At 41.2% G+C, this 27,881-nt stretch overlaps 2 long non-coding RNA genes across 3 annotated transcripts in view; both read left to right on the forward strand.

The window, feature by feature from the left end:
* The window catches only part of LOC309636388, a 472,824-nt gene that overhangs the window by 126,153 nt on the left and 318,790 nt on the right, over positions 1 to 27,881 (forward strand). The gene's annotated exons all lie outside the window — the stretch shown is intronic.
* LOC309668090 lies at positions 11,624 to 25,966 on the forward strand. Of its 2 annotated transcripts, none has more exons than XR_014268083.1 (2): positions 11,624 to 17,332; positions 23,881 to 25,966. It is a non-coding gene; the product is annotated as an uncharacterized lncRNA (long non-coding RNA). The 2 variants fall into 2 exon arrangements; XR_014268084.1 differs by having other exon boundaries at positions 11,624 to 12,247.

A 27,881-nucleotide genomic window follows, 5' to 3' on the forward strand; every position in this document is an offset into this window, starting at 1 on the left:
TCTTCAGATTTGAGCTGTGCATTCCAGGCCAGAGCAGTCCTTCAGTGGTGTTGTGTCCTTCTCAGTGTGTCATATCTGAAGTCATACAGGATCAATCTGGCGTTTCTTAATTTCCATCAACTGGTCAAAGTGTTGTTCAATTTTTCTATTGTATAGTTACTATTTTATCATTTGCAACTAATAAACAATCCATGGGGAAACATTTTAAGTCCATGCAGGCATCAGAATTTCCCCCTAGTTTTAGCATCCTACTGATAATTCTTGCCTGAACCAATCTTTACTCTGATGGTTTCAAAATGATGATTTTCCAACACCAGCACTCTGAAGACTCTTTTTAGAAGACTGTGAAAGGGACTTCCTGGCAAGATTCACTTCTGACCTTGGGAGGCAATTCAAGGCTGCTGAAAAGGCTCTCTGATTACCCATCTCCAGGAGGGGCTGCATACACTGCCTGCCCCTAAGTTTCTCTCCCCTCCAAGTGCACTGCACCTTCCTGATTTGGGTTTTCAACCTCTAGGATAGGATCTCTGTAATCAGTGGCATTAGTACAGTGTTTCTGGGTTTTGGGGACAATCCATCCTTGTATTTATTCTTTCAGATAACTAACAAGCATTTGAATGCCTATAATTATCATGCACTGTACTAGGTGCTGGGGAAAGTAGGAAATAAGGCAGGCACGGAGCCTACCATCAAGAGGCTTAAAGTTGAGTGGGGAAGACTGACATTGTACATATAATTAATAGTATACTGAATTTTACAAAAGGGGCAAGTATGGTGCACCTTATGAGCATGAATCAGCAGAAGCTAGCCTCATCTGGCAGCAGGGAAGCTGTTCCTGAGGAAATAAAGATGAGTCCAGCTGATCTCAGCAGACAGTGGGTGAGCTGCAGCAGAAGCTATAAACTCTTAGAAGTGGGAGCGCAGGGGTGAACTCCCATCTCTGTGGCTGGGTGTGGGGGAGTGTGGCTCAGGATGAGACCGAGAAATGGGAAGGACCCGAATTCTGGAAAGCATTTCGATCCTTGAAAGGATTTTGGTTTTTTATCCTAAGAGCCAAGGGAAGTCTCCAAAGGATTTTAAACAGAACAGGGATAAAATCTTATTCATAAATTAAAAAGAACACTCTAGTTGCCATGTGGGAAATGGATCCGAGCGAGTGGAAAAAGAAGAAAGCCAGAGTAGAAGTAAGAAAATCAGCTAGGAGGCTGGAGCAGAGTCCAGGTGGAAAACGATGGTGGCCTGAGTAGCGTGGCAGCAGAAGGGATGGAGGGAAGGCTTTTGATTTCTCCGATTTCCCGCATCTCAATAAGGATGAGGGGTGGGATATGGAGGGTGGGAGGGAGGTAGATGCAAGAGGGAAGAGATATGGGAACATATGTATATGTATAACTGATTCACTTTGTTGTAAAGCAGAAACTAACACACCATTGTAAAGCAATTATACTCCAATAAAGATGTTAAAAAAAAAATAGGGATCATGGATGCTGTATGAAGCTTAAATTCCTAAGAACCTAGCCACTCTGTTTAGACACAAGACAGTGCTCGTTAGAGAAACCAAGCTCTCAGTCCAGCTGGGAAACACATAAAGAGTTCCTAAGAAAGAAGTTTACTGATATTTACTAAAAATAGCTGACAGTGGACCAGGATCTCACTTCTAATTAATGAATTAGGTTTGCTGGCAATTTCTCATTTGCTCCTTTCTATTTTTACAAAAGGAGATGGTCCCATTACTAAGTATTCCACAGTTTAATTTGATTTGAGTAACCATTTGCCCTCAGAAGTGTTATGGACATGGCCATTTTGGTTCGCAGACAATACAGAGTTATAGTGGAATCTTCTTCCCCAACCCAGCATTCTTTGCTTTGACTGCAGTTTTTATGGCATATGATACTTCCCCATTAACTTTTATTAGATCCATAATTTTTTTTATTATCATTGAGTAATGACTGTTTTCAATGGCATCATTATTCTGAGGAATCCTTGATTCGTAGTCCATGATAACAGTTGCTAAATTGAAGTTTCTTCTGCCAGCATTTCACCTGCAGTAAATCCAACCATTCAACCTCATCTTGCTTAAAAAGCCATGAAATTCCTGGACATTATCAGAAAAATGACAATAAAGTGTTCTAAATGGAGATGGAAATCGAGCTCTGGCCTATTTGAATCAAGATGTTTCATAGTTATGGGCTGGGAGTGGGAACATTCAACCCCAAGTGACATCTCTCCTCTCTGTGGGATTTCTATTAAAGGGAGGTTGTTGGTTGATCCACAGTTCCAGATTGGGACTATGTCTGATGGAAGCTAAGGGAATATCTTAACAGTAGCATAGTAGTTGTTTTTCTTCCCTCACATTAAGGATGAAATGAGCTTCAGGTGGGAACCTGCCCAGAATGGAGTGGGCAGGGGTGTAAGACTAGTTGCTCTCAGGGATGTGCCGTCAAGTTCAAACATCTCTTACCTGAGTTTCCAGTAAAGTTTTCCTTATTTAAAAGGACATGACTTTAGTATACCTAGTGTGAATTCAGTTCAATTCAATTCAATCCAACTCAATTCTATTCAATTCAATTTAATAGAAGATTCTTGATATTTTTCATGTTGTGTCCAGCAGGAAGCCTATATTTGTTAGATTAGGTAGGCTGCAAGTGATAGAAAACCGACAATTTCTCTCATGTAAAAGAAATATAAAGATCGAGAGTCCAGGGCTCATTGGGCAGGCCACAAAGTGATCAGGAACCTAGGCTGATATCTTGCTGTTCTCATGTCCTCAGCATGTGGTTTTCAACTCATGGTTCAGTATGGTTGCCTGAGATCCAGCTATCTTATCTGTATTTTAGTAGAAGAAAGGAAGAAGGGATGAAAACCAATCCTCCCTTTCTTTAAGGATACTTCCAGGAAGTTGCATATGACCCTTCTACTTAAATCCCATTGGTAGAATTCAGTCATATGATCAGACCTATCTACAAGGGAGAATGGAAAATGTTATTATTCCAGGCATCTTGTGGGGAGGTAAAATTTGGAAGTTTCATTACTAAGGAAGAATAGGAGAATGCATATCGGGAGACATCTAATAGGCTCTAACAAAAGACATGAAAGCTATCTTTTCTAAATTTCTTTTAAACTCTCCCCAGTTGTTTCTGAAGTATTCAGGAAACACATGTTAAAAATAGATGCTACCTATCCTTGGAAAAATGAAGTTCAAAGTTCAAAATCCAAGGACTAGGTGCTGAGAAAAAAGAATGTTTTCTGTGTATATGTAGCTGGTGACTTTTAGAAATACCCAGAGGCTTCAAACAATCATCTATCTATCCATCCATCTATCCAGTCAGCACATTTATTGAGTATCTGCTACATGCCAGACACTGTGCTCATAGCTGAGGAAATGGATATGAATAAGATAGTCCTCATACTTACAGAACTCATGATCTGGTGGAGGAAAATGGTAGGTAAATTAGTTATTTCAGGTGATAAATGCTATAGTAGAGATAATCATTCATTTATTTTTTCATTCAACAAATACTTATTGAATACCTCTATACACTGAGGTTACAAAAATGAAAAGTCAAGTTTTCTACCAGATAAATTAAAATGCAGGGTGTTAAGAAGGTCTAATGGAGGTATGGATAAGGACAATGGGAACATATGGAGGAAAGCTTAAGTCTGCTTGGCAAGTCAGAAAATGTTTCTTAGAGGAGGTAGCTCCTGAGCTGAAACATGAAGGAAGCATAGAACTTTTCCAGTACAACCTTGGGCCTCCTTCTTCTTCCATCAAGCACTGAGGGAGTTAAACTCCTTTTTTTTTTTTCTTTAATGCTCTTATGTAATTCAATATGTCATGGGTGGCTGGTATTTGCCAACAATCTATACTGAAGACTTTTGAATAATTCTCTCTGCTACTCAGTTGGGTGCACAAAGATATTTATTTGGTAATATTTCTTGTGCGAGTGGGTAATGGGAGATGTTTACAATATTTCTTGGTTTTAAGTAGAGTTGAATGGCAATATTTTAATCCCATCTTGGTGCTGGAGGGCTTGACGAATGCAGTTCCACCACGGTAAGGGACAGGAAACCAAAAGCGACTGTGTCTCAAATGAAATGAAGAGTCTGACAAAATACATCCTATCAGTGGAATGAAATTAGAGATCTGTCAAAATGCATTTGTCCTCTAAATAACCATCCATATGTTTTATGTTTCGGTGTAAATAGACATTCATCAGTTTATCACAATTGCGCTGCCAGAGACCCAGCAATTTGAAACAGAATTTTAAAGATCCTTCTTGAGCAATAACCTAGGAAGACTTTGGTGGGGAGGTGGTTTTTCTTGTTTCTTTTTTCTTCTCTTTTCTTCTTTTGATTTCTTTCGGCTCCCTTTTGAGCCCACAGTTCATTACTAAAGAGAAGCGAAATGTCTATTTAAAATCAATCCAATAATACCATGTTCCAAAGCATTAATACCTGCCTGCAATCAGCTCCTTGCAGAGAGTGTTGTTTGCTTCCTCAGCCTTCCTTCTTCAGGTGTGGCCTGTGGGGGGATGCTGGCTTTGCGACCCCTGGGTGCCTGAGGCGTGGGCTTTCTCTGGCCCTGTAGCTCCCTTACTGCTGGGGAGAGTGGACTTGGGTCAGGCCTAAGAGGGAGAATGGGTGGGGAGGCTCACTGAGAGCTCTCCCACCGTTGCTGGGCCACAGTCTTTCCTCATTTGTATGGGGAGTGGGCCACAGGCAGCCAATGGGAAATTCTGAGTAGGAGAAGTAGGGGCCTGGCATCTATGAGCCTCGGTGGTGGGCATTTCAGTCTGACTAGCAGGAAACAGGCTGCTAAAACAATTACTATCTTGTCAAACATTCTGTCCAATGAAGAAAATTAATAGAGTAACTTTGCAGACAAAAGCACATTTTGACCAAAGCCCCAAACTATGCATTTAAATAAACCCTGGAATTAATGCTGTGATTAGCATTAATATTCGCCAAGGGCATAAATTCATTCTTTAAAAAATAGTTTAAGAGCCAAGCCAACCAAAGCTGCCCTGGAGGAAGGAAGAAAAATGTGGAATTTAAACAGGTTTTCATGGGGGCGGTTACAGTCCTGATGCAGGGTGGATGGCGGCCTCCTCTTGGGAGGTCAGCTCCCTGAGCCTCTGTTACGTGGGGCTCTAAGCTCTGCTCCTAAGCCCTGATGGAAGGATGGGACAAGGGCATGGAAGGGGACAGTAAGGAAAGTCGGGTCCAGAATCTCTAGGAACTCAGGTTCCAGATTTAAGTTCCAAGAAGAGAGACAAACATGCCAGAGAGGAAATATATGGAAGGAAACATAAATTTGTCTACACAGGACTCTCTGAATCCTGGCATTAAACTCTTCACTCCATCTCCACTCTCTGTGTTTACCTGCCCCCATCTCAGCACACCTAGTCCTGTTAACCAGAGCAAAGCTCTCAGCTGGACAGATCTCAGAGCTTCAAACTCCGTCAGCTTGCTGTGAAAAATTCATTCCTATTCTCAGGGGCCCAAACATACAGAATTCGTTTATGATATTTGTAGCACATCACCATTAGCCTTAATTCACTATGGTATCTTTATTTCTTAGGTCTCTGAACTGCCCATAAGACAAATTTTTTTGAAGGAAAGGAGTTGGTCTTTTCATCTTTACAACCCAAGCCCCTAGCACAGTGCCTGCTCAGGATGTTTTGACTCTACTCTTTGGACCCCACAGTAAAGGTACTTTGTTAGGTGTCACACAATGAGTTTTGACACCATCAATCAATTTGAGAGTTGTTGATACCATTGTGTGATGAGCAATTTGTTTTTGGCTTTTTCAGTGGGTTGGAGAGATAGTATAACATCTTTCAAAGTGTTCAGAAGGACATCAAAGAATTAGCTTCAAAATCTAACAGGCCAGTCTTGGCCCACAGAGTAAGCCTGGAATATCTTAGGAAGAATGCTTACAGTTTTCTCATAGATTAGCTATAAAACATTTAGCCAAATCATAATGAATATCTGTGGTTGAAATAATCAACACAAAATAAAACTGACAGCAACTAAAATTACACATGCTTTATTGGTAGGGATCCATATGGTACAATTTAGATATGCAAAATTGGATTCAAGAAAATGGGGCTTGTTCAAAATGGTGGTAAAGGAAACCTCCTAATGGTAGAAATAATAACTAATCACTATTTGATATGGATAAATTTTATCAATGATCAATATTTGTTTAAAAAGTTATATGGAAAATAATTCTGATAAAAATTAATTTTGTTAAAAGGAAACAGGGGAAAATGGAAATGATTTAAGGGTAGCAGTATATAAAACAGAATTTAAATCAACTCAGTGGAGTTCATAACTGAAAAGATTTGTTCTCTGGAAGGAAGTACATTAATGTTGGTATAATTCTGAGTAAAATGTATAATATGTATTGGTAAACATGGAGAAAAATGTCTCTGGAGTCAGGGGTAAAACTATAGGTCAAAAGATAGGGTAAAAACAGTAAGGTCCAAAAGTTCTGTATTTTTCCTGGCATGCACTCAAAAGAAATGTAAGTAAGCATTTTCTTTACTACAAAAAACATAATTACAAAAATTTTTTTTCTTTTTGTTTTTATCTCATTCTCTTTTTTAAAAAAGGAAACTGAATAAGTAATAAAAATAGTACAAAGATATGTAGGCAAAGTCATTCTCCTTCCCACTTCTGACCCCACAGTCCCCAATCTCAGTCTCCCCAAAGACTATTTACCAATTGGTTCCTTGTCTTTCCAGAGAAAATTGATACTAATGCATTTTAAACATCTTTTCTCTATAACCCGGAGTAAGACATATACTTCCCATCATAACCCACTATACAATTATATAACTGTAACGAAGTCGCACAAAACAATTTTTACCTTTACCATATATGATATAGAAAAACATAATAAGGATATCAAATATGATTTAATCAATATTTAAATAAAATATTAAAAAACCCCAAATGAAACATGCAAGCATGAAAGAACACTCGTTACAAATCACTAAATTGATTTTGTAACCTACAAATGGTTGCCACCCAATTTGTATCTACTGTATGTACAAGTATGTATCGACATAACTGACTTTTTAAAAAAACACAAATTGTAGAATATTATACAGACTGTTCTGCATTTTGCCTTTTGCACTAAACATTTTGGAGATTGTTATATATAATACATATAGGTTTGCCTGTTCTTCTTAATGGCTATATTCATAGTCCATTGTACCAGAATTTACACAATCAGTTTCTCACTGATGCACATTTAGATGTTCTTTCTATTGCTACTATAGATAGCACTGCAGTGAACATCCTTGTGTATCCTATCTATCATATACATTTTTAGAGGTGGAATTTAAAATTTTGATACATACTGCCAAGTTGCCCTCCTAACAGGTTGTACTGTTTGGAACTCCCAACAATAATTCATTAGAGTACCTGTTTCTCCAATCAATGCATTATCAAACTATTGCTCTATGCCTATCTAATAGGCAAACAAATGAAATCTCATTGTGATTTCAATTTGCATTTCTTCTAATATAAGTGACATATATCTTTCACATGATTAAAAGCCAATTGTATTTTTTTTTCCTGTAATGATGTTTTCAAAAAAATTTGTTTCTTTTGGGGTTTTTGGCTTTTTCCGATTGATATCTTTAAAACTCTTTATGTATGTGATGAAATTAACTCTTTGTCATGTTTTTGCAATACTTTTTTTATTGCTTGCTTTCAACTTGATTTATGATATTTTTGTCATGAAGACATTTTAAATTTTGTATAGCCAGATTTATTCACTTTTTTATGTGTTCTGGGTTTAGTGATTTGCTTAAAGAAGGGCTTTCCACAAAATTATGTAATTTGCTCTTATCGTTTATAATTTGCAAAATTATGTAGTTCTCTTATGGTTTATGTGTTTACATTTAGATATTTTATCCATCTGGAATTAATTTTGGCATGAAGAAATGGATGGTCCAGCCAGTTATCCCAAAGCATTTATTGAATAATGTATATTTTTCCTATTGTATTGAAAACCTCTATCCACATAAACCAAATTTATGTATATGTTTGGGTTTACTCCTGGTTTTTCTATTTGCTTCCATTCATCTGGCTATTAATTTCTGAGCCAGTGTAAGACTATTTTAATTACAATGACTTTATATTTTAATATCTGATATGGCTAATACGTCCCCCATACTCTTCTTTATCATTCATAGCATGGCTTTTCTTGCATTTTATTTTTTGATATGAATTTTAGAGTCCCGCCCTCCCTCTGCCCCTCCCCTAATTGTCTTCTTTTGGTATTGATCATGTTAAATTTATAGATCAAAGCAGGAAGATGGACATCTTTGTAAGGAATCTTTCTATTCAAGAAAAGGGAATATCTTTCTATTTATTTAAACCTTTTACTTGCCATTAGATGATTATTTAAGTTTAATTCATATGGATCTTACAGATTGCTTCTTAAGTTTTTACTAGAAATTTTTTCCTTTGGACTACAATTCTAAATGGTATCTTTTCTTTCATTAAATCTTCTGGTTGACTGTTGTTTCTAGAAAAGCTATTGATTTTTTAAAAATTAATTTTATAAAGTTATTTCAATCTTATTGTTGGTATACTTTTTTAGTTGATTCTCTTCAGTTTTCCAGACATACAATCACAATATCTGCAAATACTAATAATTTCCTTCCTCTTGTCTAATTTTTACCTTGTTTCTTGTGGTTTCAGAGGGGCCTTGTTATGAGATGTTTCTCCAGCCTGACTTGGAGGATGGTCAGACATCTGTGCCAGCAGCTCTGACCTCTGAACCTCTAGTTAGAGGTGGCAGAGTGAAGGAGGAATCAGCAAGGTCTCTGGCTCCACATTGCTGGATTCACATTCCAGCTCCACCATTTATGGTCACACACACAGCAATGTGTGTGACCTTGGACACACTTAACCTTACTTAACCTTTCCGTGGCTCAGTTTCTCAACTTAAAATAATAGGATCCACCTCACAGGGTGGTTAGGAGGACTAAGTTAGTGCACATAAAAGTACTGAGTACTGTGTGGTCGGCATACGGAAAGCATTAAAAAATATCTGTTGATATTGTCATTAGAGCCATTAGTCACAGACACTTCTAGCAGGGCTTCCCTCTACAAAAATCTATAATATATTCACTGGATCTTTAAACATTTAAGAACCACCTTCAAACTCTTCAGGTTTTTTCCTTCATTAAAACTTGTTCTCTATAAAGAATCTAAGTCTGATAAGTTTATTTAAATAAAAGCATGAATGACTGCGGGGTCTTAAAGTAGTAGTCTCTCTTCTGTAAGGACTGTCTTTTGACTGCAGACAGAACCTGAAGAAACGAAGCAGCCCAGAAGGACCACCTCGCATGAGAAGGCAATTGACATCAGAGTTGATGGCAATTCTTTAATGCAACAGCTGTTAATGATCAGGTGTACTCAGTGACACAAAGATCAATAAGACCATTTCCTGTCACTGAGGGACACACAGTCTAACATGTGAGACAGATGCTCATGCAGCTAACTAGGACTTGTTTTGTAGGTGTCTCAGTTTGTCTAGACAGTTTTGGAGGACCTGCTAAACAAACCCTTAGGAATCTGTTTGTATGAGGCACTGATGAGGTTGGGGGACTCACCCTGAGGCAAGAGTGGAGGTATGACAGCTTCATCCTAGGTGGGAGGTGGGGGATCATTTTAAGTGTCTATCACTCAACAGTTAGCTGCTATCAATTGAGTTCTTGTTACGGACCGGACACCTTAGACATGTCCGTATTATCTTCTTTCATCCTCTCCACAGCTCTTAGAGGAATACATTATGGACTTCATTGCACAGCTAAAAACAGAGGTTCGAGGAGATGAAGGACTTGCCTCAGGCTAACCAAGCAGTGAATGGCAGAACTGGGATTTGAACTGCTGTCTGTCTGTCTGCTGCCATCAGCAGTGCCTTATCCTGGTTGTCCTCTGATTTAGCTCACACGGACTTATGTTGGAGCTCTACGGGAGGGGGGGAGGGGGCTGAACTAGTGAGGGAGTAAGAACTGGAAGAATTCATTGGCTAAAATCTCTGGGACATGGATGCTTAACTCAACCATGTTGAGTTAGGTTGCCCAGCAGGGTTACGTAGGTTGTTTACTGCACAAGGGCACTCAGCTCGGGGGTGAGAGGGGCTGAAATCCAGACTGAGCTCCACTTCCCAGAGGCAGCTTGGTGAGGGCTGCACGTGTCAGCGGAAGGAGTGCCTTTTTCCAGTTCCTGTGATGGGGACTATAGGCTAACTCCAGCCCTGACTCACGTGGCGGCAAAAAAGGGAGTTACCGGTATTTTCCTCACTTGGAGCGGCCTCTGGAGCACAGAAACGGCAGTGCCCCGGGCCATGGATCCGGCAGCTTTCAGGTATGTCTAGGTCTGTCTATTCTGCTCCAGGCTTTTTAAATGAACTCACTGGTTCTTGATGCCCAGCTGTGGGCACCCTCGCTCCATATCTGGAACTGGCTGGTTTGTAGTCCGTCCTCTGCTCCACTATTCTGCACCTCCAGTTTTTCTACTTTCTCTACCTGGAACAGAGTCAGGTTTTGTGGGACCTGAAGCTTACAAAATTTTAGACCCTCTTTCGGAAAAAAATGGCACACTTGGAATACAGAGTCAGGTGCAGAGCCTGGGAAGGGGCCTCGGGCAAGTGAGAAGGCCCTAAAGCCCATGCTTCATAGCCTCATTCTAAATCTGCCTGTTTTCACCACACCCTTCGCTCACCCTTTCCCTCGGGCCTTGTCTCTTGTCTCCGCCTGGTCCTTTGGATGCCTAGACTTTGGCCTTCAGTGTTCTGCCAGCACATGACGCTCAGTCTCGGTGCCCCACTCCCACCCACAGCCACCTGGGGAAGAGCAGCTGCTCCCCCAGCTGGTGTGCAGTCCTCTCCATCCTGACCTGCCTCCATGCGGCACCGGCCTGCAGGGGGAGACGACAGGCTGGACCAGGGACGTGTGGAAGGACAACTGGCTTTGGTAGCTTCACAGACTAGGGGTGGCCTTGGGGGGTATTGCCAGCAAGAGGAGACATCACCACCATGAGCCAGAGCCGGAGGAAAATGGAAGATACCAGAAGTCAGCGCTGGGAACACCCCCCCCCCGCTCCCCCCACCCCCTGTGCCCCAACACACAGACACACACACACACACACACACACACACACACACACACACACTGGTTGGGAATAAACTCAAGGCTCTGACCTTACTTGGGGCAGATGGGAAACAAACCAGGGAAGCCTGCTGGGTGGTCGTGGGAGAAGCATGGGTTGCACACAAGTTCATGGAATGAACCCAGGGAGTGGGAGTGCAGAGGAGGGAAGCCATGAGGATGCCAGGGTGCTTAAGGCTGCCCAGAGGTGACCTGAGAACCTGGCTTTGGAGGGTAGGAAGGTGTCTTTCAGGCAGTGAGAAAACGAGGGCAGGTTAGCTCAGCGTCACCTCGGGGGGAGGTGAATGGGACCTGCGAACCTACTTCAACTTTTCAAGGAAAGTCCAGTGGCAGCCTGGGCACAAACAAACGTGTCCCGTCCCCGCCCTGGGCGGTGGGTGGCTCTGGTCGGTCGCAGGGGAGCATCCACGTGGCCCTGGGGCAGCCGGTGGCAGACGTGGTCCTGGAGTCCGGCTGGCTTTCAGACCCAGCTGGTTAAGGCCCCAGGAGGTCCCCGGGGAAGTTGGTACATCAGCATGAGATCATGAAACGCTTTCATTCACAGACGCCCTGGATAACCACAAAAGAGCGAGCTAGCAAGGGAGGGAGCATTTTTTGAGTTTGAAGGAAAAAAGGTGGGCAAACCAGAAGGGCTCTGACAAGCTACTGAGGGCAGACGCAATTACAGAGCTGTCAGCGGTGCAGAGATTTAAGGCAGCTCAGCCTGCGCGCCGCTGCTGCTCCGGGAGGACAAAGGGAGCCGCCTGCCGGGCGAAGGCAGCGCCCCCGCGCCCCGCGGGAGGCCAAGGCCGCGGTGCGCGGCGGGCAGGGTCTCGGCCGGCAGGGAGGGGGCGGCGGCGGCGGCGCTCGGGGAGGGCGCCCGGAACCCCGAGTCCGCGGCCGGGGCAGGCGAGTCGTCGCCTGCGAGCAGGGCGGGGCCGCAGGGCTGCCTCCCGGCCGGGGTGTGCGTGTGTGTTGGTGGAGGTCCCCTAGTGCAGCCGACCGGCCACCTGTCCCAGGAGAGGCTCACAGCGCGGGTCGCCACGTTACCACCTGGAAATGAGAATTTTTAGGTAACCTTCAAAACCCGTGCACTACCTTTTTTATTTCTAAAATTTTTTCTAATTTTTAATTTTATTTTTTCACATCTTTATTGGAGTATAATTGCTTTACAATGGTGTGTTACTTTCTGCTTTGTAACAAAGTGAATCAGCTATACGTATACATATATCCCCATATCCCCTCCCTCTTGCGTCTCCCTCCCATCCTCCCTATCCCACCCCTCTAGGTGGACACAAAGCACCGAGCTGATCTCCCTGTGCTATGCGGCTGCTTCCCACTAGCTGTTTTACATTTGGTAGTGTATATATGTCCATGCCACTCTCTCACTTCGTCCCAGTTTACCCTTCCCCCTCCCCGTGTCCTCAAGTCCATTCTCTACGTCTCAGTCTTTATTCCTGTCCTGCCCCTAGGTTCTTCAGAACCTTTTTTTTTTTTTATATTCCATATATATGTGCTAACACATATATATGGACTTACTGACTTACTTTCTCTTTCTGACTTACTTCACTCTGTATGACAGACTCTAGGTCCATCCACCTCACTACAAATAACTCAATTTCATTTCTTTTTATGGCTGAGTAATATTCCATTGTGTGTATGTGCCACATCTTCTTTATCCATTCATCTGTCGATGGACATTTAGGTTGCTTCCATATCGTGGCTGTTGTAAATACTATGCGCTACCTTTTAATGTGACCTGCAGTGTTGCTTTTTTTTCTTTCGTTTTGAGTCCCCTGCCTCGCCCTTTTATTTTTGTCATGATTGCATAAGAAAACTGAACTTTTGATAGCCCAAGGGAAAAGAAAACCACAGAATCTAGAGTCCAACAGACTTGGCCTCCTGGGCCAGCCTGCTAGCCCTGGGACCTGGAAAGGGTCATTCAACTTTTCAGAGCCTTGGTTTCCTGATCTTAAAATGGGGAAAATAATAAAAACCACAGCCCAGTATTTTTTTAAAAAATATACTTTTTATATTAGAATATATTTAGATTCATGGAAAAGTTGCTAAGATAGCACAGTTCCCAAATATCCTGCACCCAGTTCCTCCTATTACTATATCTTACATTATATGAGCCATTTGTCACAATTAATGAACCAATACTGGTATAATATTATTAACCATAATTCATACTTGATTTAGATTTCTTTAATTTTATCTAAAGTCTTTTTTTCTGTTCTTCATATTTCTGATCCTATATTTCATTTAGTTGTCTTGTCTCATTTTGACTGTGACAATTTCTCAGACTTTGATGACCTTGACAGTTTTGATGATATGGATGAGGTATTTTGTAGAATGTCTCTCAACTGGGATTTGTCTGGTGTTTACTCTTGATGGGTTTTGGGGAGGAAGACCACGTAGGTAAAGTACCATTTTCATCACATCATATCAGGATATGTACTATCACCATGGCTTATCATTGTTGATGTTGACCTTGATCACTTGGCTGAAGTTACTCCTGTAGAAATAAGTTGCTTTACACCCCTTGACCTCTTTCCATACTAAACACTTTGGAAAGAAGTTACTCTGCACAGCCCACACTTAAGGGGCGGGGGGTGATGTTGCATCTCCCTGAGGGCAGAGTATCTACATAAATTACTTGGGATTCTTCTGCACTAAGGATTTTGTTTCTTTTCTGCCATTTATTTATATCAGTATGAGCTCATGGATATTTATTTTACACTTTAGGTTCTAATCCAATACTACATGACTTATTTTATTGCTTAAATAGTTCCAGCTTTAGCCACTTAGGCTGTTGCTTTAGTTTTAACTTGATTGTTTGTTTACTTATTGTTGAATTTGAAGAGTTCTTTGCATATTTTGGATAGAAGTCATTTATGTGATATATGTTTTGCAAATATTTTCTCTAAGTCTGTGGGGTTTTTTTTCCCATTCTCTTAACGATGTCTTTTTTAGAGCAGAAGTTTTTTTACTTTAATGGAGTCCAGCATCACTGTTTTTCTTTCATAAATTGTGCTTTTGATGTCGTATCTAAAAACTCATCATCAAACCCAATATTATGTAGATTTTCTCCTATGTTTTCTTTTAGAAGTTTTATAGTTTTGCATTTTACATTTAGTTCTATGATTCATTTCAAGTTAATTTTTGTGTAAGGTGTAAGGTCTGTGTCTGGGTTCATATTTTGCATTATATTGAAAAGACTTCTTTCTCCATTGAATTCCTTTGCACCTTTGTCAAAACTCAGTTGACTATATTTGTGTGGGTCTATCTCTGGGCTCTTGCTTCTGTTCCACTGATCTATGTGTCTGTCTGTTCTTTCATCAATATCATGCTGTGTTGATTACTGTAGATTTGTAGTAAGTCTTAAAATCAGGCAGTGTGAGTTGTCCAACTTTGTTGTTCTTCTTCAGGATTGTTTTGGATACTCCAGGTTTTTTGCTTTTCCATAGGAATTAGTCTGCTTGGGCTGCCAAAACACCACAGACTGGGTAGCTTAAACAACAGAAATTTATTTTCGCACAGTTCTGGGTGCTGGAAGTCTGAGATCAGTGTGCAAGCATGGCTGGGTTCTAGTGCGAGCTCTCTTCTTGGTTTGTAGACCGCCTCCTTCTTACTGTGTCCTCAAATGGTAGAAGAGAGCAAGACCTGGTGTCTCTTCTTATAAGGACACTAATCCTGTCAGACCAGGGCCCTACTCTGATGACCTTTTTTAACCTTAATTACTTTCACAAAAGCCCTATCTCCAAATAGAGTCACACTGGGGGTTGGGACTTCAACATATGAATTTTGAGGGGGACACAATTCAGTCCACGGCACCACATAAACTTTACAAACAGTTTGTTACTATTTACAAAACAGTTTGCTGGGATTTTGATTGGGATTACATTGAATCTAGAGATCAAGTTGGAAAGAACTGAAATTGTTACCAAATCCAAGCTCAGTCTGTTTGCTGCACAACAGGCCAATAGTCAGAAGACAACGTGTTGAGGCAAGGAATAGCGACTTTATTCAGAAAGCTGGGCGTCTGAGAAGATGGCGGACTAGTGTCCTAGAGTACCATCTTATCAGGGTCTGGATGCGAGTTTCTTTTATAGAACAAAGAAGGGGAGAAGATGAGGAAGTAAAGTAAAAAGGCCGTAAGTCTTGCAAAATAGCTCCTGGTTTTGGCCAGCCTCAGGGAGGAGATGTGTTAATTTCTTCTTTTCTGTAGCCATTCACAGGTGGGCAGGGTCAGGGTGTTTCCCTGTGAGCTGAACAAAGACACTTTAGTTAACATTCAGGCAGAGGGGCAGGGTTCCCGAGGCAGGCCATTATGTATGCCTATAGCTACAGGCAGAATAAAAGCAGTGGAAAGCAAAGGTCAAAGTAAAAGAAACAGATCCAACATGGAGTCAGATTTTGTTCTTTCCTGTTACAAAATCTTACCAATACTGAGTCTTTTAATTCATCAACATGGAATATTTCTCCATTTATTTAGATCTTCTTTGACTTATTTCATCAATGTTTTGTATTTTTCCACATACAGATCCTGTGCCTATTTCATTAGATTTATACCTAAGTGCTATTGTAAATGGTATTTTTAAAAAATTCAAATTCCAATTGTTCATTGCCAGTATATAGGAAAGCATTTGACTTTTGTATATTGAACCTGTGTCCTGAGACCTTGCTGTACTTGTTATTAGTTCCAGATTTTTTGTTTTGTAGATTTTTAGATTTTCTACATAGACTATCATGTTACCTATGAATAAAGATAGTTTTCTTTCTTTCACATCTGTATACTTTTTGTTTTCTTTTCTTATCTTATTGTATTAGCTAAGACTTCCAGTATGATGTTGAATAGGAGTGGTGAGAGAGGACATCCTTCACTTGTTACTAATTTTAGAGGGAAAGTGTTCAGTCTTTTGCCATTAACTCTGGGTAGCTGTAAGTTTTTTAGGTTTTTTAAAAAATAAATTTATTTATTTATTTATTTATTTTTGGGTGTGTTGGGTCTTCGTTTCTGTGCGAGGGCTTTCTCTAGTTGCGGCGAGCGGGGGCCACTCTTCATTGCGGTGCACGGGCCTCTCACTGTCGTGGCCTCTCTTGTCGCGGAGCACAGGCTCCAGACGCGCAGGCTCAGTAGTTGTGGCTCACAGGCTTAGTTGCTCCACGGCATGTGGGATCTTCCCAGACCAGGGCTTGAACCCATGTCCCCTGCATTGGCAGGCAGATTCTCAACCACTGCGCCACCGGGGAAGCCCCTAGCTATAAGTTTTTATAGGTGTTCTTTGTAAAGTTGAGGAAGTTCCTCTTAATTTCTAGTTTGCTGAGAGATTTTTCATGATTGGGTGTTGGATTTTGTCAAATGCTTTTCTGCATCAATTGTTGTGATCATATGATTTTTTTTCTTCAGCTTGTTAATATGGTGGGTTACATTGGTTGATTTTTGAATGCTGAACCAGCCTTGCATACATGAAATAAATCTCACTTGGTTGTGATGTGTAATTCTTTTTTTATTAATTGTTGGATTTGATTTGCTAATATTTTGTTGAGGATATTTGTGGCTATGTTCATCAGAGGCATTGGCCGTAATTTTCCTTTCTTGTAGTGTCTTTAACTGGTTTTAACGTTAGGGTAATGCTAACCTAATAGAATAAGTTAAGAAGTGTTCCCTCTGCTTCCATTTTCTGGAAAAGATTGTGGAAAATTGGTGTTATTTCTTTCTTAAATGTTTCATAGAATTCATCAGAGTCTGGGCCTGGTGCTTTGGGTCCGCTAGATCTATAGTCATGACTTCTCTAAGTTATCTTTTTTCATAAATGATTACACTCTGTATGTGTGTTTCCCATTTTATTCTTCCTGATATATGGTTGAAGATACAGAATAACCTGAAATAATTCCAGGAAGGTAACCGTCACTATTCATTTGGCTCCATCTGCCACATTAATTCTGATCAGATATGAACCCTCTGAATAGACAGCAGGTGTCAGATAGAAACCAATGTTTTGTGTGTTTGTTTTGCTTTTCTCTTCCCCATCATACTTACAGGGCTACGAGTCTAAAGATAATGCCCAATAGAATTACAGAATTGTGTTCCTCAGATGGGTCCAAGAAAAGACATTGATTTTCCATTTGTTCAGTGTTTTCTTGTTGTAAAGGTGAGTGACGACTTCCAAGCTTTTTACATGGCAGAGCATAAACAGGAAGTCTCCAACACAGTTTTTATGAGAAATCATACATGTGAAAACTCTTTGTAAACTGTAAAATATTATAGGGTCTTGGTTGGTTTAACAAGTGGGATTAGGTTAAGAGTAAGTGGGAGAGAGAAGGAAAGACAACCATGACCAGCTTCAAGAACATAATTTCAGGGCTTCCCTGATAGTGCAGTGGTTGGGAGTCTGCCTGCCAACGCAGGGGACACAGGTTCGAGCCCTGGTCCGGGAGGATCTCACATGCCGCAGAGCAACTCGGCCCGTGTGCCACAACTGCTGAGCCTGCGCTCTGGAGCCTGAGCTCTGCAGCAAGAGGGACCATCGCGATGAGAGACCCGCACACCATGGCAAGGAGTGGCCCCTGCTCGCCGCAACTAGAGAGGGCCATGTGCAGCAGCGAAGACCCAATGCAGCCAAAAATAAATAAATAAATATATATATTAAAAAAACATAATTTCATTCAAATGGGATATGGCAAAAATAGACAGAAAGGAGAAAACTGAGATGAAGAGAAATATTCTTTCCCCTTGTGCACCTGCCCTGCTTTCTCTCCCCATCTCCATTCCATCAATCACTTCTCTGAGTTCCAGCAACTCAATCCTCTGGCATCTGCTAAGCAACCAGCCCTGGGTTCTTTCAGGCTGTCCATCTTCAGATGCTTGTTGCCATTATAGTGGTTCTGAGCCCACAAGTGTTGCTTAGAAGGGCTGCAGAGGAGTCTCACGGCTGGCTGTGATCCTCCTCTCATGGAAAGCACAATTACAGAGCTCATCATCTCTGGCTGCCCACACTGAAAAAGCATTTCCTTTACTAAGTTAGCTTGGGATACAAAATGAGACAACCTACACTCCTTAAAAAAATGAAGGTGAATAAGTGATGTCAGTTCACATAGAGAACAAATCCCACTGCTCTCCCAGAGGAAGGGGCAGGCTGAGGCCAGCTGGAGTCTCAGCTCCCCAGTTCTACAAGTGAATGGCTTTGGTGTCTGACATAAAACACACAGAGGGATGCACTACCCTGGTGAAGAGGAAAGGGCACCAGCTCTGACTCTGACATTGGCTCAAATTCTAGCTTCTCTCTCATTATCTGTGTGGACTTGTGCAAGCTACTTGGTTTCATTGAGTCTCAGTACGCTAATTAAATAATAGCTAACCCTTAAATAGAACTTCCTATGTGTCAGACACTTAGGCTCTTTGCATATATCTCATTCAGTTCCTACAATAACCTCTTGAGGTGGGATAATATTATTCCCATCTTTCGGTTAAGGAAATTAAGGCTCAGTAAATGGGGACAGGGGCAGAGATAAAATGTACCTCTCTGGCTAATTAGGATGATTATATGAAGTAGTTTATGTAAAATGCTTAATGGAGTGCCTGACACACAGTAAGTATGCAATATATAACAGTTATAAGAAAGCCTGACCCTATTTCTTTTCTTTAAAACTTTTATTTTTTTGCTGTGAAATTTAACATAGAAAAGTGAACAAAAGTGTCCAGATCAATTATTTATCACAAAATGAACACATGTAAAACAACACTTGAGTTAAAAAAGGTGCCTAGCACCTCAGAAGTACCCCATAATCATTACCTTTCTTTGTCCCCAAAGGTACTAATCCCTTGACTTTTATGGAAATCATTACTTTACTACTATTTATACATTCCTAAACACTAGTTTTACATGCTTTTTGAAATTTATATAATAAATTATGCATTCTTTTGTGTCTGACTATTTTGCTCAGCATTGTTTGAGATTCATTCATTTTATTGCATGTAGCTGCAGTGAGTTTATTTTTAGCAAAGCTTTTTTTTTTTCAATAAAGCTGTATATTGCTTTTTTGTGTGAATATACTGCAATCTTTATCCATCCTGCTATCCATAGGCATTTATGTAGTTTCCAGTTTGGAGCTGTTACAAATAGTGCTGCCATGAATTTTCTTATATGTATTTCTCGGTGCTTATGCCTGAAATTACTGAGTCATAGAGTATAGGTTTGTTCAACTTCAGTTTTTGAAAGTTGTTGTACCGTAAGCGTATGAGAGTCCCCTTTGCTCCACATTTTCATCAACACTTTATATTGTCTACTTAAAAGCCACTTTAGTGAGTGTGTTATGGAATATCATTATAATTGTAATTTATATTTTCTTGTTATTAATGAAGTTGAACATGTTTTTGTAAGTTTATGCCCTTTGGATATCCTATTTTGTGAAGTGCTTGTTCAAATTTCTTGTCCTTTATTCTATTGGGTTGTTTGTCTTTTTAATTTTAATTGATTTGTAGATATTCTTTAGATATTGAATAAGGGGCCCTTTGGAAGTAACCTGATATTTTCTCTGGCTGGTATTAAGATATTTTTGTGTGTGTTTAATTTTCAGAAGTTTATGAATGCTGTGCCTAGTTGTGAATTTATCCTTAATGCAAATTCTTGAACCCATGATTTTGATGTCTTTCATCAGTTTTGGAAAATTCTTAGCCACTGTCTTTTCAACTTTTGCTTCTATCCTGTTTTCCATTTCTTCTCCTTTTGGAACTTTAATTAAATTCATATTAGACCTTCTCATTATATCTTCTATATCTCTTATTCTTTCCTTTGTATTTTTCATTCCTTTGTTTCCTGTTTCTTTCTGGAAATTTTCTTCATGAATTATCCTTTCATCTTTGCTGATATGCTGTTTAACTTTCAGTTGGGTTGGACTGTAACTTTCAATTATTATAGTATTTTGTTCCAGAAATTCCATCTTAAAGTTTCTAGTTCTTGGCCAAAAGTTTTGATCTTCTCTTTTATATTCTTGAACATAAGAAGCACAATTGTTTAGCAGTTTAAGTGTGATAAAACTAATATCTGTAGCCCCTGTGGGCCTGATTTTATTGCTTGGTCCTCTTGCTAGTGTTGTCCATGTAGTCTTTTTTCCTCATATGGCTGGTTATTTTTGATTGTGTGCTGGGTATTGTTTTGCAAAATTGCTTGTAGGAATACTTTGAGGTTGAAAATGTTATCTCTTTCCAAAGAAGATTTATTTTTGTTTCTGCTAGGTACTTGAGAGAACTAACAATTTGAGATAATCTCAGTTCAATTTTAGGTTCTGAAATTATTTGAAGTCCCTAGGAAGGTCTGTATTCTTTTGAATCCCAACCCAAAAGAATTCATCAGGACTTTTCCTGTGCTGACCTCTAGGCTAGTAACCTCTTTTTTTTTTTTTTTTTTTTTTTGACCCCACAAGACAGTTAGAGGCATTTATCAGCTTATAGGTCACCCCCTCTGGAGTTAGTAAACATCCCAAGGGTTTTGAAAAGCAGCCCTAAATGCCAGTTCATCTCCCAGGGGTTCCATCATTTCCCCCAAATCCTGGAGCAGTAATTTTACCCTATTTTTTTGTTTGTTTATTTGTTTGTTTGTTTAGTTCTCTGATGCTTCAAGCAGATGTTCTCATATATTCCTCAGATTTTCAGTATCATATTTGGTTCTAATGATATAGTTTGCCATTATCAGAATCTTAAGTCTCCCATCTTCACTTCTCAAATTTAAATTCACATGTCTTTCCCTTTTTCCCTTGTATACGTTGATAAACCTACAGGTTACTTTAGTACTGTGATTGTACCAGGTAAAATCTTAAAATGGATGATCTTCATTTTCTGGGTCTCACTGCTTCAAATTTTGTCTTTCAGCCCATTCAGATGTCCACACTTCTACCCGACTCCTACCATTCATTATCACTCACCTCTTATCAATCAACTCCACCTTTTTTCTTCTTATCAATAATCTTATCTCTTATCAATAAACTCCACCTCTTCCCTCAAGGTAACATCTCTATATAGGCTACCCTATCACCAGAGCTCAATATGACCTTTCTTTCTTTTGAATTCCTCCACCACTTTGTGGGTAATACAAGTTTAACAGTTAACCAGGTATATGTTAATTCATTCCTTAACATTTTGTGTGTGTGTGTGTGTGTGTGTGTGTGTGTGTGTGTGTATGTGTGTGTTGTGAAGTCCTTGAGGGAAGGCACATGTTATCTTCTTTATAATCTCCTCAGCTTCTAGTCCTATACCTTGAACATGGTGGGTACTCAAAATATTTAATTGATTGAGCATCTCAGGTATGCCTTGCAAAAATTGTGCCATACCTAGGCCTTCATATCACAGCATAGCACAACATCATGTACATCACATCACAATGCATCCCTCTATTTGAATGGTTCTACTGCCTTCACTGATCACAGACCTAATCTGGGAGTCCCCACTGAAGGCATATACCCAGTCATGAGCCCCATTTCCCTGTTATAGCTGAGTTGACTGGGGTATATCCCTATCTAATCCCTCATCAGTTCTTCTGTCAAGATTTTAGATAAAGAGATATGGAGCTTGAAACGGAAATGCTTCAATCATAGCATATCTGTAAAAAGGTCATATAGATTCCATGTAAGAATCCAGAAAGAGGAAGTAAAAGTTATGGAGATAAAGAAACTGTGAGTAAACAAAGGAAGCTGACCAATAAAGCAGAGGAAAAGAGATTTTATGCAAAAAGACTGAAAGAGTTGAGCGTCCATGTGGCCTCTGAGGGTCAGCTTTTGTTCCTAGCAATTTCCCAGTATCTTCTCCCACAGTGCCTCAGTCTCTGTGTCTGTGATCTTAGGCCTTGCATCCATCTGAGGTAAGTTGCATGGGCTTCTATTTCTGGTAACCAAAGCACATGGACAAGAATAATAGTACCTATATCCTTAATTCTATCAGTTTGGGTGCTTTTGGTTGCATGTAAACTAAACCTGCTCTGGCTATCTTAAGCAAAACAGGGTGTACTGAAAAGACAAAGGGAGCCCAGAACCATCAAGTGGCTAGAGGATCAGGTATGGCAGACAGACAGGAACTGAGCAGCACTGGAGGACCAAGAATAGGAAGCTCAACAACTGCGTTTAGCAGGACTTGTCTGGCCAGAGCACTTCCACTCTTGCTGCTGGACACTTTGTGCCACCACTGGACTCCACTGCTAGATGCTGCTGACCCCTTTGTGATACAGTTCTCTTCATTCCTTTTTCATGTGTCATTTCTCTAAGACTGAAGCTACTGAATAGTAGTGTCTGATTGTCATGACTGACTGGGTGGGTCCCATGTTTTCACAATTATCAAAAGGCAGGGAGGGAAGGATATGGTTCCTTTGGGTTTTGTAGTGGGAAGCAGGGCCCTGTTCCTGATAAGAGGACACACAGTGACGAGGAGGGGGGTCCTCCAAAAGGAGAAGGAGATTGGATATTATTGGACAACCAACAACGGCAAAGACAACATGAGTCTCTACAGGAAACTTTCGGGTTAAGATGAATATACTAGAAATGTAAATATTTATATAAGGTTGATGGGATGCAAAATGATTTTGTGGGGGAAAGAAATAAAGCAATAGATTTGGAACAGCCCCTTAAGGATGGGATATACAGCTAGCATGTGCCTTTTCCCCCTTTCCTCCTTCTTTATCCTTCCTGTCTGAAATATGGACATGATAGCTGGGATACCAATAGATGTACTGGAATCTTAAAAATGGAAACCATGAAACAAAGATGGCTGAGTAGAAAGGAGCCCACGTGCCGCAACAAAGTAGACAGCAAGCCGCAACTAAGTAGACATCAAGCTGCAACTAAGGAGCCCACCTGCCGCAACTAAGAGCCAGCACAAACAAACAAATAAATATTTTTAAAAAAAGATGGCTAAGTAGAAAGATAAAAGCCTTCTGTGTCTTGATAATGAGGGAGGCACCCTACCAGCCTCCACATTTCTTTTACACGAGTAAACCCATGTGTATTCAAGGCACTGTGGTCTGGTCTCTGTTTGTAGCAGCTGAACACAATTCCTAATAGATAGAGCCATTATTATTATTATCGTGATTGTTGTATTGGCCACCAGATTGAGTCTTTTGCAGCATGGCTATTGTTCCCTGATTTCAGAATTCCTGTCACTCCTTATGTTCTCCAAAAATAACTGAGAGGTGGATAGTAATTTTTTAACAAAAGAAGCACTAAAATGAATTGGGTATAGATTTTTTAAAAGACTTTCACAATGCACTTTGAGAAACTAGGAGATTTCCTGGCATATAAGTTGCTCTCCGGTAAGGGCTCTTTGCTACAAATAAAGAGGAGCATTGTTTTAAGAGCATATTACATCCATTCATTAATGATAATGATGTGGGGTGAAGGTAGAAACTGAAGCATGAAAATCCAAAATAGAGAGAATCATAAGAGTAGTTTTGATTTTTGATGTTTTAGAATTTTGTATCATCATTTGAAAAATATCTAAAAAACAAAATCAACTTGTGACTATTCAGCTTGGGGTAGGTCAATGTCTAGGTCCCTCTTCGTGGCATACCTCCGTCGGCACTGCTCAGTTCTTCCTCATTCCCTTTGCCTCTGGCATGGAGTGCAGACAGCATCTCTCTCACTCCAGCCAGGTGTAAACCAGAGAGGCTGTCTTCTTGTTGAGATCATTCTATTCATTCCCTTTTGTTTTCTTTGTCAGAGGTGAGTGCTGGGGTGGCGGTGACAAAAAACGAGGTAGAAGAGGCCTGCAAGTGCTGAAGAGCTAACTGACAAACTGTTTAAAGGTAATTAGGTGTTTTGTTTTCTTTTTTTCCATCTCTTGTTGGATTGCAGGCTGCATTTAGGAATAAAATGAAACATGTTGATAATATTGCATGGATGTTAAACAAAGGAATTAATTAAGGGGAGGAGGCAATAATAGCAAAGAAAACTTTAAAGGGTGGCTTAGCACAGATTATCCACAAGGAAGGTGTTGACAATACAGAGTATAGTACAATTGGCAGCAGTTATGTTGTTAACCAGAACATTAATACAGGCAACAGAGGCTCTCAGAGACCAAAGTCTAAACCATGGGGAATGATATCATCTCATCTTTCCCAGGTAAAATTTTCTTATTTTCTCTTCAAAATAAGATTTCAAGCTCCCAGAGGGCAAAGCACCACATCCACATAAACTAACCTACCCGCCCTTGTTATAACACCCAGCAGAGAACTTTAAATAACAACTGCTTAACAAGTGTTCCATAATGAGGTCTGCAAACAAAGGAGCCAAGTGCTGCTAAGTCATTGACTATAAAGGGCACTAGTGGTGGTGGTGGAGTCTGAGCAGCCTGGTCCAGGGCCCTGCTGGGTGATGGGGTGGACAGCATGGCGCCATCTCACCAGGCCAGAGCCAGAGCTGGGTTTTCTGCTCCCATACCCATCCCTCCACTTACCAGTATGTGGGGGGGAGTTCCCAGCCTGAATTTAAGTGTCCACCCCTGGCATTCAGGCATGTCCAGATATTTTTGAAGACAAAGAGAGAATGGGTCTCTGGAATGCTGTTTCTCTGAATAGCTGAGGAGCTCTGGGATAGAATAAGGTCAAGGAATACAGGAGCCAGAAACAATTTTGTCCCATCAACAGAGCCTTAGCCATTTGTGGGGAAAAAGGATGAGTAAGCCTTTCTGGGTGACAAAGAATAGAGGTGCATTTGGGGTGCCCCAGATGCTGGTGATGTGTTGCAGGACACAGGGGCAAGTGGGGGACCACAGAAAACACTGCAGGCAGACTTCCTGCAGACCAGGAATGTTGTCCAGAAGAAACAGCCACTCCAGCAGGTTCTCCTTTCCTTGTGGTTCAGCTTCTGCTTTCTTTTAACAGCTTATTCTTCAAAGAGCATGATAAACCTCCCTCCCTCTACTCAGCTTCTCTACCCCTCAGGGCTGCCTTCACTCATAACTTCAAATCCCATGGATACTGCTTTCTTCTTTCCATCGGAAGTTTCTCCACTCCTACCTTCCCTACAGCTTATCTCAGAGGACCCCCTTGGGCCAGTTGAATCATCGTGCAGGATGGAACATTCTTTGGTCTTTATCTTCCTGCCCAGTCATGTCATGAGTCAGAAACCTGTTTGGTCTTGCAGATGGGATTTTGGTGTCTGAATCCTACCATTCATTCCTTCTCTACTCAGGGGTTCCCTCCTGCTAAGGGAAGATATCAGAAAGGAAAAGAGCCAAATGGAAAACAAAGCACTATTTGTATTAAGCATTACCTTGTCTACCACACGATGGTAAAAATTGCCTTGAAAAATGTGGCTGAAGCTGAGGATGTTCCGTGAGGCTTCCAGCTTCTTCCCCCTGAGTCTGTCCACCCAGTCTTCTCAGGTAGAGAGGCTGGAATGGAGGATGGAGGAGGGAAGCCAGGCCTGACTCAAGGGCATGAGCCCTGCCAGGTGGGAAACATCCAGTATCATCTGAGAAGCTAGACCCGCTTATGGAACCAACTAATTGGAAGAAAGGAAGCAGAAGCGAAGAAGACAAACATTGATCCTGACCATGAAATGTGACCCTCTTAGAGCCTCACTGTCTAACATGGGAGCCACTAGCCACATGTGGCTACTGAACACTCGAAAACATGGCAAGTGTGAAGTGAGATGTCTCGTCAAGTGTATAATACAAACTTGATTTTGAAGACTTAGTACAAAAGAATGTAATGTACCTTATTAATATTTTGTATATTGCTTATTTGTTTAAATGATAATATTTTAGATATATTAGGTAAAATAAAATATATTATTAAAATTAATGTCACTTGTCTCTTGTTCCATTTTAAAAACATGGTTACTAGATACTTTAAAATTACATATATGGCTCCTGTGATACTTCTATTGGGCAGCATCATTTTAGTTCAAATGTGTCAGCTGTCTGGGGAACAGGGAGGAGGGAGGTGGGGAGAGGCAGGGCTGCAGCGGGGAGAGGCAGGAGCAGCCCTCGCCAGCATTGCAGATCTCTGGTTCAATCAGCAGTGGCCAGGGTCACAGGGTCACATGATCCAGAACATGGCAAACCATGTGGAAGGACCTGCTTGTGGCTCCTTTGCTCAGAAGTGGAGCCTGGGCTGGGCAGGCACCTGGCATCTTAGATTCTTCTCCATTATTATTAAATAAAAGTTATTTTACTTGTTCATTTATTCAACAGACCTCTATTGAACTCCGGCTATGTGGTGGCACTCTTCTAGGCTCTGGGAATACAGTCTTGGGTAACACAAGATCTTATGGAGTGGATGCTAGCAAGGGAAAAAAGGCAATAAACAAATAAGAAACCCAGTCTACCTGTACCATAAGGGATAGGGCTGTGAAGCAAAACAAGGCAAGTTAAGTTTACAGAGAGTGTGTGGGAGGTGGGGTACTATTTTAGAGGGTGGTGAGGGGAGGACCTCACTGACATTTAGCGGAGACTAGAAGATGGTGAGGGCGAGAGCCCTGAAGATACCTGGGGGAAGAGAAGACCCTATGGCAGGAGAAGACCCTACACAGCATGCTCAAGGACAAGGCAGGAAGGCAATGTGCATGGAGCATGGCGAGAGGGTAGGTGCAGGAGTGAGGGCCCTGGGTCATATCCTCAGATCGATGGGAAGCCATTGGAGGGATTGGAGCAGAGCAGTGATGTTATCTGTCTAGGTCTTAAAAGGATAAGTCTGGACACTTATTGAGAATAAAGTGGGCAGGCAGAGCCAGAAGCAGAGAGCCCAGTTACAAAGTTATTGCAATAATCTGGGAGAGAGACAGTGAAGCCTTAGGCTAGGGCTGTAACAGTGACAGATAGGTCTTGGAGGCAGAGCTAAAAGGATTTGCTGATGGATTGGATGCGGGGTGTGGGGGAGGGCCGGAGTCAAGGATGACTCCAAGGGTCCTGGCCTGAGCAATTAGAAGGGTGCAGCTGCCATCAGCTGAGATGGGAAGAGTGGGAGGAGCAGGCTTAGTCAGGAAAGACGGGGTTCAGTTTGGGAGCTGTTCGAGTGTGAGATCTCCAGCAGACGAGGAGATGAAGGGGGATGGCAAGTAGGCAGTTGGATACATGAGTCTGGAGTTTTGAGAACAGGTCAGGGCATGAGAAATCAATTTCTCAAACCTCAAGGAACAAGTGAGAGTCATAACATAGAGATAATATCTGAAGCCCTCAGGGATTACCTAAGGAGTGTGTATAGCTGGAAGAGAGAAGGCTGCAGCCTGGGACCCCTTCTCTGCTTAAGGGTGGGGAAGATAGTGAGGAACCAGCAAAAAAATACAAAACGAGAATGGCCAGTGGGACAGGACTGGGAGCCTGGAGACTGGTGCCCTGGAGTGCTGGCCTTCACACCCACGTCTGTCTGATTCCAAAGATCACACTTCACCGCCTGGCATCTATTGTAACACTCACAGCAGAGACTTGTTTTGATGTCTGTCTCCCTCTTGTATCCCCAGGTCTAATACAGATTCTGGCATTCAGTAAACTCAGTAAATATTTGTTGAATAAATTAATAAGCATTTAAAAAAGGAGAAAGTGTATCTGACATATTTATGTATTTTTCATATGCATTGAAATGCAATTTTTTTTTTTAACACATATTCTCTTGGGTTAGGGGTAGGGAGGAGGAAGGGTGAGGGTGACAATGGGGGATGGCAAAGGGGCACCACTGAACACAGCCTTGGTCCAACTTTGCCCTGTGCACAGGCAGAAAG

Source organism: Balaenoptera physalus (genome assembly GCF_965194825.1).
Source record: "Balaenoptera physalus genome assembly, chromosome: 10".
NCBI classification, from domain to species: Eukaryota; Metazoa; Chordata; class Mammalia; order Artiodactyla; family Balaenopteridae; genus Balaenoptera; species Balaenoptera physalus.